Below are 13,475 nucleotides of genomic sequence, written 5' to 3' on the forward strand. Positions count from 1 at the left end.
CAAATAGTGAAAGCTTGACTTCCTCCTTTCCAAGTTCTGTCCCTTTGATCTCCTTTTGTTGTCTTATTGCTCTAGCTAGAACTTCCAGTACTATATTGAATAGATATGGGGAAAGTGAACACCCTTGACTTGTTCCTGATTTTAGTGGAATCGATTTCAGTTTCTCTCCATTTAATTTGATGTTTGCTATAGACTTGCTGTAAATTGCCTTTATTATGTTTAGGTATGTTCCTTTTATTCCTGATCTCTCTAGTACCTTTATCATGAAGGGGTTTTACATATTGTCAAAGGCTTTTTTGGCATCTAATTAGATGACCATGTGGTTTTTTCTTACAGTTTGTTTATATGGTGCATTACAGTATAAGTCTACCAATGATGTCATGAGGCTCAACGCAATGTGTCTAGTATGTGCCCTTTTCTTTTATTTCTTTACTATATAATACTTTTTTCATTATAATATCAGTGAAGAATCTATACAATTATTCAAAGGAGAAAAGTCCTTCTAGTAAGACAAAGTTCTACCCCCTAACATAGCTGCATCTCCAAGTGCAAATGACCAGACTGAAAAAGTATTCAGTAGACAAAGAAGCTTAGATTCCCAAGACGTTTTAAAAGCAATTTTTAAATATAAATTATTGAAGACCTATAGCCAGCAAGATGGTTCCTCAAGGGACTATGTAGTGGATATGTAGGAGTTTTCCCAGCTCTTCTGTTGTAGAAAGTATAAGTTTGCTTTGAAGGAGCCTCTTGTTGTGCACTCTGCTCCTGACCCTTTTTAGCCGAACAAAAGATCCACTTAAAAATGATCAACTCTGTGGCTATTTGGTGTTTTATACTGGATGGTGCCACTGATACACTAGTAGTTCATCCCACACAGGAAGAAGGCCTACAGTGCTGTTCTAGAATAAAGGATTTCTTTTCCAGATCATCCCTTTCTAGTCTGTTGTTCCTCAAAACTACAAAGGAAGACAGAATTTATCAAAATGAATGATTCCCTTCTCCAAACAGTCAGACTCACTTCTGGAGCTTTAAGCAATGTATTCCCAGGGCCCTTCTCCAGCATGCTTATGAAGCAGGCTCTCCTAGGGCAAGACTTCAAGACCTTTAGTTTCCAAAATCTGCCTTTGGTTCTCCAACGATGCAGAGAATGTGTTGAGGATGCAGGTTCCACTCACTCCCCCATCCTTCCTATGTTTACCTCACACCATGAAACAGAAATTTCTTCTAGATTCTAGCCTGTTTTCACCATCGTAGCTGCCAGTTACCACAGATAACCTGTAAGGATTTTTAGAACATTTGCCTAGAGTGCTTTTATACCTCACTTTTAACTCTCAGGCAGTATGAAGATATAAGCCAGAGACCCTGCTCACAACTAGTACTCCAGTATCCCCTGTGACAGACTGCCAGCTCTAGAAACTTTATATGGTGTCCAGAGTGGCTGACTTAAATATGAAGTGCCAAGTCTTTCTACTCAGAATGCTGGTCAGTGGAGAACCCCAGGCCACTCAAGTGAGATTTTGGGTATAGGAGATAATGTGTAGCGTGATGAAGGGTGGCGTTTGTAACCAGCTCCTATTGAAGAAGTCAGAGGCTGGAAGGCACATGGTTTGTTTTCCTTTATTAAATATGTTTCTGGGAACCAATAGAAAGATTAGGGAAAAAAATCTTCCTTCACAAAGAATTAATTTTGCAATCATGAATGTAGATGAAATCCTTCTTCTTCTCTCCCTCTCTTTCCTCTCCTTTCCTTCTCTCCCTGCTCTGTGTAAGTCTCCAAGGCAGATCATTATCCAGGCAAAAGAAAGAGTGTGTGTGCTACAGCCTTCACAAGGAGGCCTGTGGGTTTGGGCCAGGAGCAGGAATTCCCCACACAGACAGCAAGTCGGCTGCTGGGGATGAGCTCGCCAGCTCCACAGAAAGCCTCTCTGTTCCCAAGCACTGAGGTGCCCGCATGGCGTGCTCTGCAGGCCGCAGAAGTAGGGATGATTTGAAAGGGGTGTTTTTTTCCCTAGAATACACAGTGATCCTATTTCCTTAGGGGTGCAGTAAAAACTAGCCATGAATAGATTGCCAAATGCAGCTAAAAGCCAGCAAAGATATTTATCTCCGCAGGCTGAAGTTGTTGGGATGAATCTCTGGGACCAACTTTGAATACTCAATAAATCAAAATGAAAGATTAAAATAAGAAAGCATTTGCTAAGCATGTTTGGAAAGAACCCTTTTATATTGCTTTTTTTTCTTTGTGATTTCACTGGCTTTTTAATCCAATAAGAAATGTACGTGTACTTGAGGTGAGAAACAAAAACTGAAAAAGAAAAGGCAGCTGATTCTAAGAGCTTTGGTTCACATGTTTCAGGTAAAAGAATATTCAATTGCTAAATCTAAATTCATTTGTTTTATTAAGTGTGAAACATAAACAAAACCACAAAAACATTCCCTTAGGGCACATGGATAGCTTAACAAAAGAATCTATTGAAAGTGTATTCTTTCATTCTATTTCATTAAAATGTAAGGACTGGTTTCCTGTGAAAAGCAAGGAAGCCCCATCAATAATGTTAACAACTATGAATACTTGTGAGCATGTGACTTGTTGGAATGCACAAAGAGACACTTCCCGGGACCTGATCTCTGGTGTGTAATGTGAAAGTGTCTTACTTGTTTAGAGAAAGATATTGCACAACAAAGTTTAGGAGGTCCTTTCTAGCTTAGAAGCTGCCCCTTGCTGTAGCTTGGCCTAACTTTCTGGACGGCAGCAAAACCTCTGCTTCTGCGAAAGCACCCATCTGGGGTCTGGCTGCCTCTTCTGAGTCCAAAGCAGAAAAGCAAGTGCTGCAGCTGTTCTCCTCATGGGTGGGGCTTCACCAACTTGCACATCCATAAGCTCACAGGGGGCATAAGCATGCCAAGCAGTGTCCCTTAGAAATTTGTAGACTGAGCCATAACTTCAGGACCCAGTAACTAAACTTAGCAATAGCCTTTAATGACATAATTAGGGTAAATCAAGTCATTAAGGTAGGTCTAATTCAATATGAATGGGCATGTCAAAATGTCCTGGCTGAAAGAGTTGAAGACACAGACACATAGCAGGAAAGAGCATGTGAAACACAGAGACGATGGGAGGATGGCCATATGCAAATGTAGGAGATTTGCATACTCACGTTGCATTAGCCCAACCTACACTGCCATCTTAGACTGCAAACAAATAGACTTTTATTATTTAACCAAGTGGGCCCTTTGTGATTATAGCCCAAGCAGGTAATACACCTTTGAACAATGCTCAGGACTCATGGTCTCGATCTTTGAACAAAGAAGGAAGAAGTTTCACTGTAAGGACAGATAAATTTCTGATCTGCCGAAAGAAAGATTAATTCCTGGTGCCAGTGAGGCCCCATCCAATACATAACAAATTGTGATAAAACATATAAAGTAAGCAAGTATATTCATTCAGCCTCACATGCATAAATACATGACTGCTTTCAGATGACAAGACTCTGCTGTGCACTTGAACATCTCTTTTCAGGAGAAAGCCTGCTTTCTAAATGCACATAATAATGGAAGCCAAATCTGTACCTAAGCCAAGAAATAAAAGCCTACAATCCAGATTTGAACAAGGCCTAGCTCTCAAATGACAGTGTGTACATGTCTGCTGGAAACACCCAGCAATAGGACATTAGGAAACAGAATACTTTCTTTACCCCCAAACCTCTGTCCACATCCATCTTCCAAGGGAAACAGCATTCCAGGGACTGCAGGCAGATAAGAAATGGCAAGTGATAAACGGAGCTTTCATGGTAAAATACAAATGGCACCTGAGAATAGAAAAGCCAGGAAATTGGGGAGTTATGTAGGTAAAAATCATGCCTTACACACACACACACACACACACACACACACACACACACACACACACACACACGCACACACACTTTCAGGCTCAGGTGTGCTATACATTGATGAGGAAGCCTCCTGGTTACTGAGTCCTATCCTCTAGTTTGTAACACTGAACAAGTTATGTAACCTCTCAGTCTCTGAGCCTTCATTTTTCAAGTGCAGAGCTCAAACAACTGTAATATGTACCTATGTTATCACAAGGACTACATGACTAAATGATTAATCAGTGCAGACAACAATACCTAGCATCTGGCATTCACTAAACACAACATGTTTTTTAAAACAAAACATGAAGAGGAGAAATAGAGAGAGGAACATTAGGTACAAGTGATTTGAAAGGAGAATAAGAAAATTGGAAGGGGCTTTAATTGAGAGAGAGGGGGAGATAAATAGAGAAGAAAGAGGGTAAAATAAAAGTAATGATGTCTGAAAAATTCACAAGAAATCATTATCTTTTTTACCAAAAGTTACATATAACTTATCTAACATACATATATAGTTTAAATGAAAATTTCCTATCTTGGCTGGCAATGCTTTCCCCCAAAAAACATAAACCATCTAACAAAAATCCCAACACCAACCATGAGAAGACCCAGTCTGAGTAGTTGGTCAGGGTTGTTCAAAAAACTTCTAAAACATTATAGATTATTGCTGTTAACCTTGGTGGTCACCCAGCAGTGAAAGTTAAGTAACTATGGCTGAAGATACCATGTGCTTTGAACACAGAACTCAGAGCATCCAGACTGGATCTGACCTGAAAGCCTCTTCCCTGAAAACTAGCTTTCATGGTATAAGAAGCCACCATGCAAGGGAGGGAAGCAACCAATAGTCCAGCTTTGACCCATAACAACAACCAACATGGCATAATAAGCTTACAGGGTACAGTAGTGGCATTCATATGTTAGTGGTAACCAATGACTCCTAACTGAACTTCAGGTATGGTCAACAAGAGGAAAACAATACCTGATACTAGAAACCTAGCCAGCTCCCTAGAGCTAAAGAAATTATAGATTTTGGAGGAGAATCCACAACCAACAGTTGACTAAATCAGCATAATTTCTAAGTACCTTCTAAATATTTACCCTTATATCCACAGATAAGAGTAGTAATCACCCCTCATCAAAGACATAATTTCTTGATTAAAGAGATAGAGACCATTACAGACCATCACAACTGGTTAAAATGCAGAGAATAAGAGATTTTGTGATACCAAATCCCATCTGATACATGAACAACACAATGCTTCTATATAAGGTTCAGGAATGACTGTGAAAAATGGGATAGAAAGATTATAAGAACCACAGAAACAGGAAGTTTGCTGTGACCTCACTAGCTCCAGGAAGTTGGCTAGGTTTCAAGTCATGCTTTTCTCTCCTGTTGAGTTGGCCTTAAATCCAATAAACAGTTGTTAGTTACCATCAATGTATGAGTGCCACTTACTGCATCATTATGGATATATTGCCATACTGATCATTGTTATGGATCATGGGTGTTGCAGTTGGATAGAATTATTAATTGCTTCCCTTCTTTAGGCAGCTTTTATAGTATTTCCTGGTACCCTGGAAACCAGAATGCAGGAAAGAGGCTTCTAGGTTAGATTCAGCTTGAGCAATCCAAGTCCTGTGACCTTAGTGTGCAGTGCCTTTGGAAATAGTAGTTTACCTTCAACCTCTAAGGGACAACCAATAGGAATAGCAATACTCTATATTGTTTTTGGAGTCATGTAGACAAACTTGACCAACCATTCTAAAGGAGGTTTCTCATGCCCAGGGCTTTCATCAGTCTACAGTTCTTGTGGGGAGACTTGTCAACCCTACTGTCATAACTTCATTTAATGTGTGTGGTGTATAAAATAACTTAAATACATATGCACATTCACTTATATGTATTGCACATAATTTAGATAGGTATAAGTTCCTTGAGGCTTTATCAAATAACTTTGGTGTTATTTGTCCATCTTTCTCCTTCTGTACTGCCTCCATCTTCCCTCACAAGTTGCAGCACCCTCCTCATTTGTACATCTCCTACTTTTGTAGAGTCCTATAACTAAGTAGCTAAAGCTTAAGCACAGACACAGCAGGACCCACAATACCTCCATGATGAGCCCAAGCTCTTTCCAATCCCATCAACCTTTATACTCTTGCAGAAAGCAACCTATACAGATAGTAAAATCCTGCCAAAGTAGCTACTCTTCCCAACTTGGCACCTCTTCCCCATACCTTATATCTGGGTCAGCCTCGTGACTTAAACAAGTGGAATGTACCACTCTCTAATAACATTGCTTCAAGGAACTGCAACATCCATTCAGGCTCTTTCTGCTATTAGGAAAACTAAGCTTCCCTGAAGATGGAAGATGAAAGCCTGGTGAAAGAAACCAATCCAAGACAGTATAAATCCTTTACAAAACTAACTGGGCCCATCTCCATCCTGTAGGGCCACCTGAAATTCCAAGACCACTAAGACTGTACACAAGAGAAATCTAGAACACTACCCATGGAACTGAATGCTAATAACAGAATGTGGTTTGGGGCCTTTAAGTTTCAGAATAATGAATTTTGTAGAATCAAGGTATTTTCAGAACTTTGCTTCAGATAAGTGATCCTCCTCATGCTTTCTCAAGCATCCCATGCCTGGACATAACTCAAGGATTGGTCTCAGATCTTCTGTTTCCTCTACTGGTTTCTGCCCATATTTCTTTTGCATGCAAGCTCTTTATACACTTGAGGTTGTGCTGCAGAGGTTCTCTTCTAGGGAGGCTCCCCTAACCCTTTCCTTACTTCTGAGCCTCATAACACTTGCTGTTGTTTAGCATGACTGAAATGTTAACTTTGTTTATTCTCCATTCCATCTCTATCTATATGGTTAGTTTCCATTGGTATGATATTAAGAATACAGACTCCTACATTAAACTATATGAGCTTTGAAAATGTTGGCCATTACAGCAAAGAGACTCAAAGCAATCAGATACGTCTTTCTCTGAGATCCAAGGCACACTTTCTAGGTTAGCAGATGCCTCTGGTCACAGAATATACAAACCTTATTTTCCATCGGAGTTTTCCAATATACCCTAAAAGGTGAGCTCAGGTGCCTGGAAATCCCTTTGTCTTGATTTCTGTGAAGGAGGAAGAGGACATGAATGGATAGCTTACATCACAGAATGGGATGGCACAAACCCCTCCTGACCTTTTTGCTATTCCTACTGGCCAGGCCCTCTGGGGCTATAATCTAGCTGGGTAGCTGTGTGCCCATGACCATGCTAAAAAGAATTTTCAATTCCAGAAATCAATTTTGCTATCATTCCTCACCAACAAATGGTTTTCCCAGGAATTACTGCTCTGAAATGTATACCAGAACAAACACAAGTGAAATTAATAAGAAGGAACATTAAAAGATATGCTGCTTCTCTGATGCCCCTTGGGCCTCACTAACAGGCATGATGAATCAATTGGTGTGGTCCATCAGCAACAACGATGAAGCATCCAGACTCAGAGACCACAGGACATTGGCATGCTAGAGAGAGCATAATCTGCACAAGCATAATTCAGGATTGAAGTACAGCCTTACAACTGACTGGCTGGTTTGTGAGCTAATCAATCAACTCTTCTCATCATCAGCTTCTTTTCCTGGAATAATCCCAAGATCTCTTCAGGAAGCTCCATGAGATGGACTCGAGTTTATAAGGCAATGGTAATGGTCTCTGAACCAACATGGTGAGGCACCAAACAAGCAGCTAAGTCCTTTCTGGTACTATAATAATGTTGAAACACCATCCAGAAATGAAGTCATGTGAGGAGACTTCAGAGTGCTTGTGAGAAGACTCCAAGAAAACAAGACAAGAGTCTTGTGATATCAATTTCTTCAAAATAGAACTGTTCTTAAAATGTGTCTTTGTGCTCCTCCCAGGAGTAGCAGACAGGAGTGCATTTACTTCACATTACTGATTATTGCTTGCTGTTATTCAATTATACCTCTACGAAAAAAACAGTTTTTTGCCATGTGCAACTTGTCCTTGTGATTGCATACAGCTTGAACACATGAGAACTTTACTCTGGTGATCCTTCTTAACCCTGAGAGTATAAATTGTCTGAGTATCTAAATAAAGTTGACTATTGCAGGAGACTTTAGTCCACCTCATTTATCAGCTTCATCCTACCAGATCACACTGTCTCCAGAGCAGTGACACAATCATACCTATTATACCTGAAGGAAAGAAAGAAGGTGAGTATAGGGCATTGTATCATATCATGGAGGTGACACTTGCCAGTATTGATGGCTTTCTTAATGTGGTAATAAAAACAAATTCAAGTAATATATTTAATTAATATGTTTACACAGGTAAAGCATGCTTAGAGATCAACGAGTCCAGTGTAAAAGGAACAGCAAATGCATCCAAATTATTCTATCCAAAAGGTGACTCAGCAAATTGGAACGGGAATGGAAGGAGGACTGCCATGTTCAACCCACTGTCTACACTGAAATAAATCACATTCTCCACATTGAGCTGAATTGGCCCCTTCCACCACAGAGCAACTGTAGTTTCTCCACAGAGGCATACAGTAACAAGTTCTTAGCAGTTTCTTTAAGACAAAACCCTCAAATTGCTTCAAAATTGTTTGTATAAACCTTGTAATGCTATGGTAGGGGCTGGTGGTGTTCTGAAAAGTCTAGAGTCTTTAAGTCTAAAAGTCTAAAAATGGTTGCCCTGTAGCCCTGTCCTGCTGTCCTTGGCATCCTCAAGGACTATTATTAGTCAATTACCTTGTAGTGTGTTGTCTGTCAGCTAGCACCTTACTCATAAAAAAGAAAATACAAAAATGAGCCAATTTTAATCTCAGTAAAGAATGACTTCACTAGTGATTATAAAACAAAGTTTCTAATTTTATTGTTTGAGAAATTCATACACACATATAAAAATTTTTTTTATCAAAACTACCCACAACTCCCTTTTTCAATTATTCCCCTCTTCCTCCCACTTTTCACTAAGTTCAACTTCATGCTTTTTTTCTTGTTAAACCCCACTGAGTCCTTTAGTGTTGCCTCTATAAGCATGAGCAATAGCCATCTTCTGGAGCACTGATAGCCTGTCATAGGCCACATCCCTGGAGAAAACTTACTCTCCCTCTCCCAGCAGACATTAATTCCTGGGATAGGAATGGGACTTTATGAGTCTCTCATTCATTCATGCTGATATTTTGACTGGCTTTATCTTTTACAGGTCTTACTCAAGCAGTCAAGGCACTGTGATTTCATGTGTCTGACAGGCTATTAAGACCAATAATGTTTCACTATTATAGCCTTCTGCTCACTCTGGTTATTACAGTCTGTGATTTCTGAGCTTTGGTAAGGAAGACTGTATGGATGTACCATTTAGAGATGAGCACTCCATAGTCTCATATTCTCTGCATATTGATAAGTTGTACATCTCTATTAATAGCCATCTACTTCAAAAAGAAGTTTCTCTGATGAGATTTGGAAGATGCACTAACTTATAGGTATAAGGCTAAGAACTTATAAGGCAGTCTAATAATATGTCAAATTTAGCAGAATAATATAGGTTTTTTTCCCCCTAGGGTCTATGACCTTAGCCAGTCATGAGTTTTTGGTCCAGTCAATAGTACATAGCATGTGTTCTCTTTGTTAGATTGGGCTTTAAATACATTCAGAAAGAGTTTGGTTACTCCCATAACACTCATGGTACTATTTGCATTAGTGGCATCTCTTGCCATCTAATCATTGTTGATTAACCATGGTTACAGCTCATAGGGTTCATGGTTGTCTAGCAGTGTTGATGACATTTCTCTGTCAGTAGCATACATAGACACTTTCAGCACTATGAAAAGTAGTCAGTATAGATAAAGCTTCCATGTCATTACTCAGTTTGATTTACCCATATCCTATCATATAAGCATGCGGGTTCTTTAGCAACTCCTCTTGCTGGCAAGCTCTGGGGGTAATTGTCTTAGCTAAGGTTTCTGTTGCTGTGAAGAGACAGCATGATCATGGTAACTCTTTTTTTCTGATGATTATATGTTTTTTATTATTTAATTTTTTTTCATTTGACATATCAATCATAGTTCTCCCTCCCTCCCTTTCTTCCCCTCTCCCCACCCCCATCCATTTCTCAGAGAAGGTAAGGCCTCCCATGGGGAGTCCACAAAGCCTGGCATATCAAGTTGAGGCAGGACCAAGCTCCTCTCCCCTGCATCAAGGCTCAGCAAGGTAGCCCACCATAGGGAATGGGCTCCAAAAAGCCAGTTCATGAACCAGGAATAGATCCTAGTCCTACTGCCAGGGGCCCCACAAATAGACCAAGCTACACAACTGTAACCCACATTCAGAGAGCCTAGTTTGGTCCCATGGAGGCTTCCCAGCTGTCAATTGAGAGTCCGTGAGCTCCACTAACTCAGGTCAGCTGTTTCTGTGGGTTTCCCCATCATGATCTTGACACTCCTTATTCCTACAATCCATCCTTCCTCTCTTTAACTGCTCTCCAGGAGCTCAGTCAAGTGCTTGCCTGTGGGTTTCTACATCTGCTTCCATCAGTTACTGAATGAAGGTTCTATTATGACAGAACATAAGGTAGTCACTAATCTGACCACAGGAGAAGGCTAGTTCAGGCACCTTCTCCACTATTGCTAGGAGTCTTAGCTGGGGTCATCCTTATAGATTTCTGGGAGTTTACATGGCACCAGGTTTTTCCCTAATCCATAATGGCTCCTTCTGTCAAGATATCTCATTCATTGCTCTCCCCTTCCATCCCTCCCCCAATTCAACTATCCCATTCCCTCATATTCTCATCCCTTATCCTCTTGTCTCATTACCCCCAAATTTACCCAGGAGGTCTTATCTATTTCCCCTTCCTAAAGCAATCCATACGTGTCCTTCTTAGGGTCCTCCTTGTTACCTTGCTTCTCTGGGGCTATGGATTTTAGCCTGGTTATCCTTTGCTTTACATCTAATATTCACTTATAAGTGAGTACATACCATGTTTGTCTTTCTGGGTCTGGGTTACCTCACCCAGGAAGATTCTTTCCAGCTCCATCCATTTGCCTGCAAATTTCATGATATCAGGGGTTTTTTTTAAACCACTGTTGTATAAATGTACCACATTTTCTTTAACCATGCTTCAGTTGAGGGGCATTGAGACTGTTTCAAGGTTCTAGCTATTACAAATAATGCTGCTATGAACATTGTTGAACAAGTGTCCCTATGGTATGATTAATCATCCTTTGGGTATATGGACCATAGCAATTTTACAAAAGAAAATCATTTAATTGGGGTGGCTTACATTTTTAGAGATTTAGTTTATCATCATCCTGGTGGGGAACATGGCAGCATGCAGGCAGATCTGGTGCTAGGGAAGATGCTGCTACATGTTGATATGCAGGCAACAGGAAGTAGACTGAGACACTGGGCAGTAGCTTGAGCATGTATAAGACCTCAAAGCCCACCTCCATAGTGACATACTTCCTCCAACAAGGCCACACCTACACCAACAAGGCCATGCCTCCTAATAGTGTCACTCATTCTTGGGGGTAATTTTCTTTCAAACTACTATGTAACCAAGAGCAATGTCAATAGCCTGTAATGTTTGACAGGGATCTAAGGTGTCACAGTGACATAAAACTCAAAGTTAACCCACAATTGACTATGGCCTTTTTATTTGGAAAGAAGAAAGTCAGCTTCCATGTGGAATTTTCAAAAATCGTTATTCCATCCCATCCTCCCTTTGGTGTGCTGACCTATCATACATACCCTGCTCCATTTAGCCCTTCCTGGTCCATTCTTCCCCATTCCCCCTCCATACTGCTTGAATTCTATCCCTTGGTCAGGTGGATAGCTGGTGATGGTTTTTACTATTCTGTGGGCTTACAGTTCACTTCAATAGTAGTATCCTTTGCTATACAGGAGCTTTTCCATTTCATGAGTCCCATTTGTCAATTATTAGTATTAGTATCTGTATTACCATGGATCTGCTCAGAAATCCTTTTCTATGCCAATAAACTGAAGCTATTTCCCACTTTGTCTTCTGTGATATTCAGGGTATCATGTCTTATGTTGAGGTCCTTGTTCTGTTTCAAAAATTGATTTTAGTGAAGAATGAGAGATGAGAATGTAGTTTGATCCTTTTACATGCAGTTATCCTGTTTTACCAACTCCATTCACTTTTTTCCAGTGAATATTTGTGACCTCTTTATAAAAAATTTACATGAGATAGGAGCATGGACTTATATCCTGGTCCTCAATTTTATTCCACTGATCAGTGTGTCTTTTTTATGTCAGTAATGTACTATTTTTTTATTACTGTAGCTCTGCAATATAACTTGAAACAGGGGATGGTGATACTTTCAGCAGTGTTGCTGTCCTGAGATTGTTTTGACTATATTCATTATTTTGTTATTCCATATGATTTTTTTCAATTCTTTGAAAAAATGCATTATAATTTTGATAGGGATTACATTGAATCTATAAGTTGCTTTTGGCATGATGGCAATTTTCACAAAAGGGATCCTCCTAATGAGCACAGGAGGTATTTACATCTTCGGATATTGTCATAGTTTGCTTTCTAATGATGTGATAGCACACTTGCCAAAAGAAAATTGAAGAGGAAAGGGTTTATTTTAGCTTTCAGCTTACAAGTTATCATCCATTATGAAGGGAAGTCAGGGTAGGAATCTGGAAGCATAAACTAAAGCAGAAATGATGACAAAACATTGCTTGCTGGTTTTATTTCCATGGCTTGCTCAGGTTGCTTTCACATATGTGTTCAGAGCTGGCACTGTCCACAGTAGGTTGAGTGGTCTCACATCAGTCATTGATCAAAATGTGCCCACACACTTGCCTACAGGTAATCTGATGCAGGCAACCCCTCAGTTAAGGTTCTCTTTTACCACATGACTCTAGTTTATATCAAGTTGACAAAACTAACCAATATGCCTGAATCCTTGCTAACTTGACAAACACATCATTACTAAGCTACTACCTTCCCTTTCTTGTTCATCACCAAGATCATATATCAATATCACAACATAAAACATAATATAACTTTAAAAATTCCACATTTTTTTAAAATTTCAAGATCCTAAAAGTTAAGTCTTCTTTAAAAACCTTGTCTCTTTAAAAGTCCAAAGTCTCTCAATTATGGGTTTTTATAAATAAAAAAAAACTAGTTAATTATTTTCTCAACTAGCAGAAAGAACATGGCACAGTCACAATCAAGCCAAAGCAAAACCAACATCCAACAGTATAAACCAAATCCTGTAGTCCAATATCTTGCAGCTGGGATTCACTCATAGTCTTCTGGGCTCCAAAGGGCTTGGACAGCTCCACTTTCCCAGCTCTACCATCTGCAGGACACAGAGACTGTCTTATAGGTTCAGACTCACTCTACTTTATATCTGCCTTTATCCTTCACAGACATCACATGTTCCTGACATTGCCAGTAAGTATGCTGGGGTTTCCACTACAACTAGGCTTCATATTCCCTAGTGACATCTCTTCAGGGACTCCAACCTCATCAGATGGTAACATGCTTCAGCTTCTTTTTTGACCTTTTTACTCCTGGATTTTCTACCTCAACTGAG

This window comes from Peromyscus maniculatus, chromosome 12 (assembly GCF_049852395.1).
Source record: "Peromyscus maniculatus bairdii isolate BWxNUB_F1_BW_parent chromosome 12, HU_Pman_BW_mat_3.1, whole genome shotgun sequence".
Taxonomy (NCBI): domain Eukaryota; kingdom Metazoa; phylum Chordata; class Mammalia; order Rodentia; family Cricetidae; genus Peromyscus; species Peromyscus maniculatus.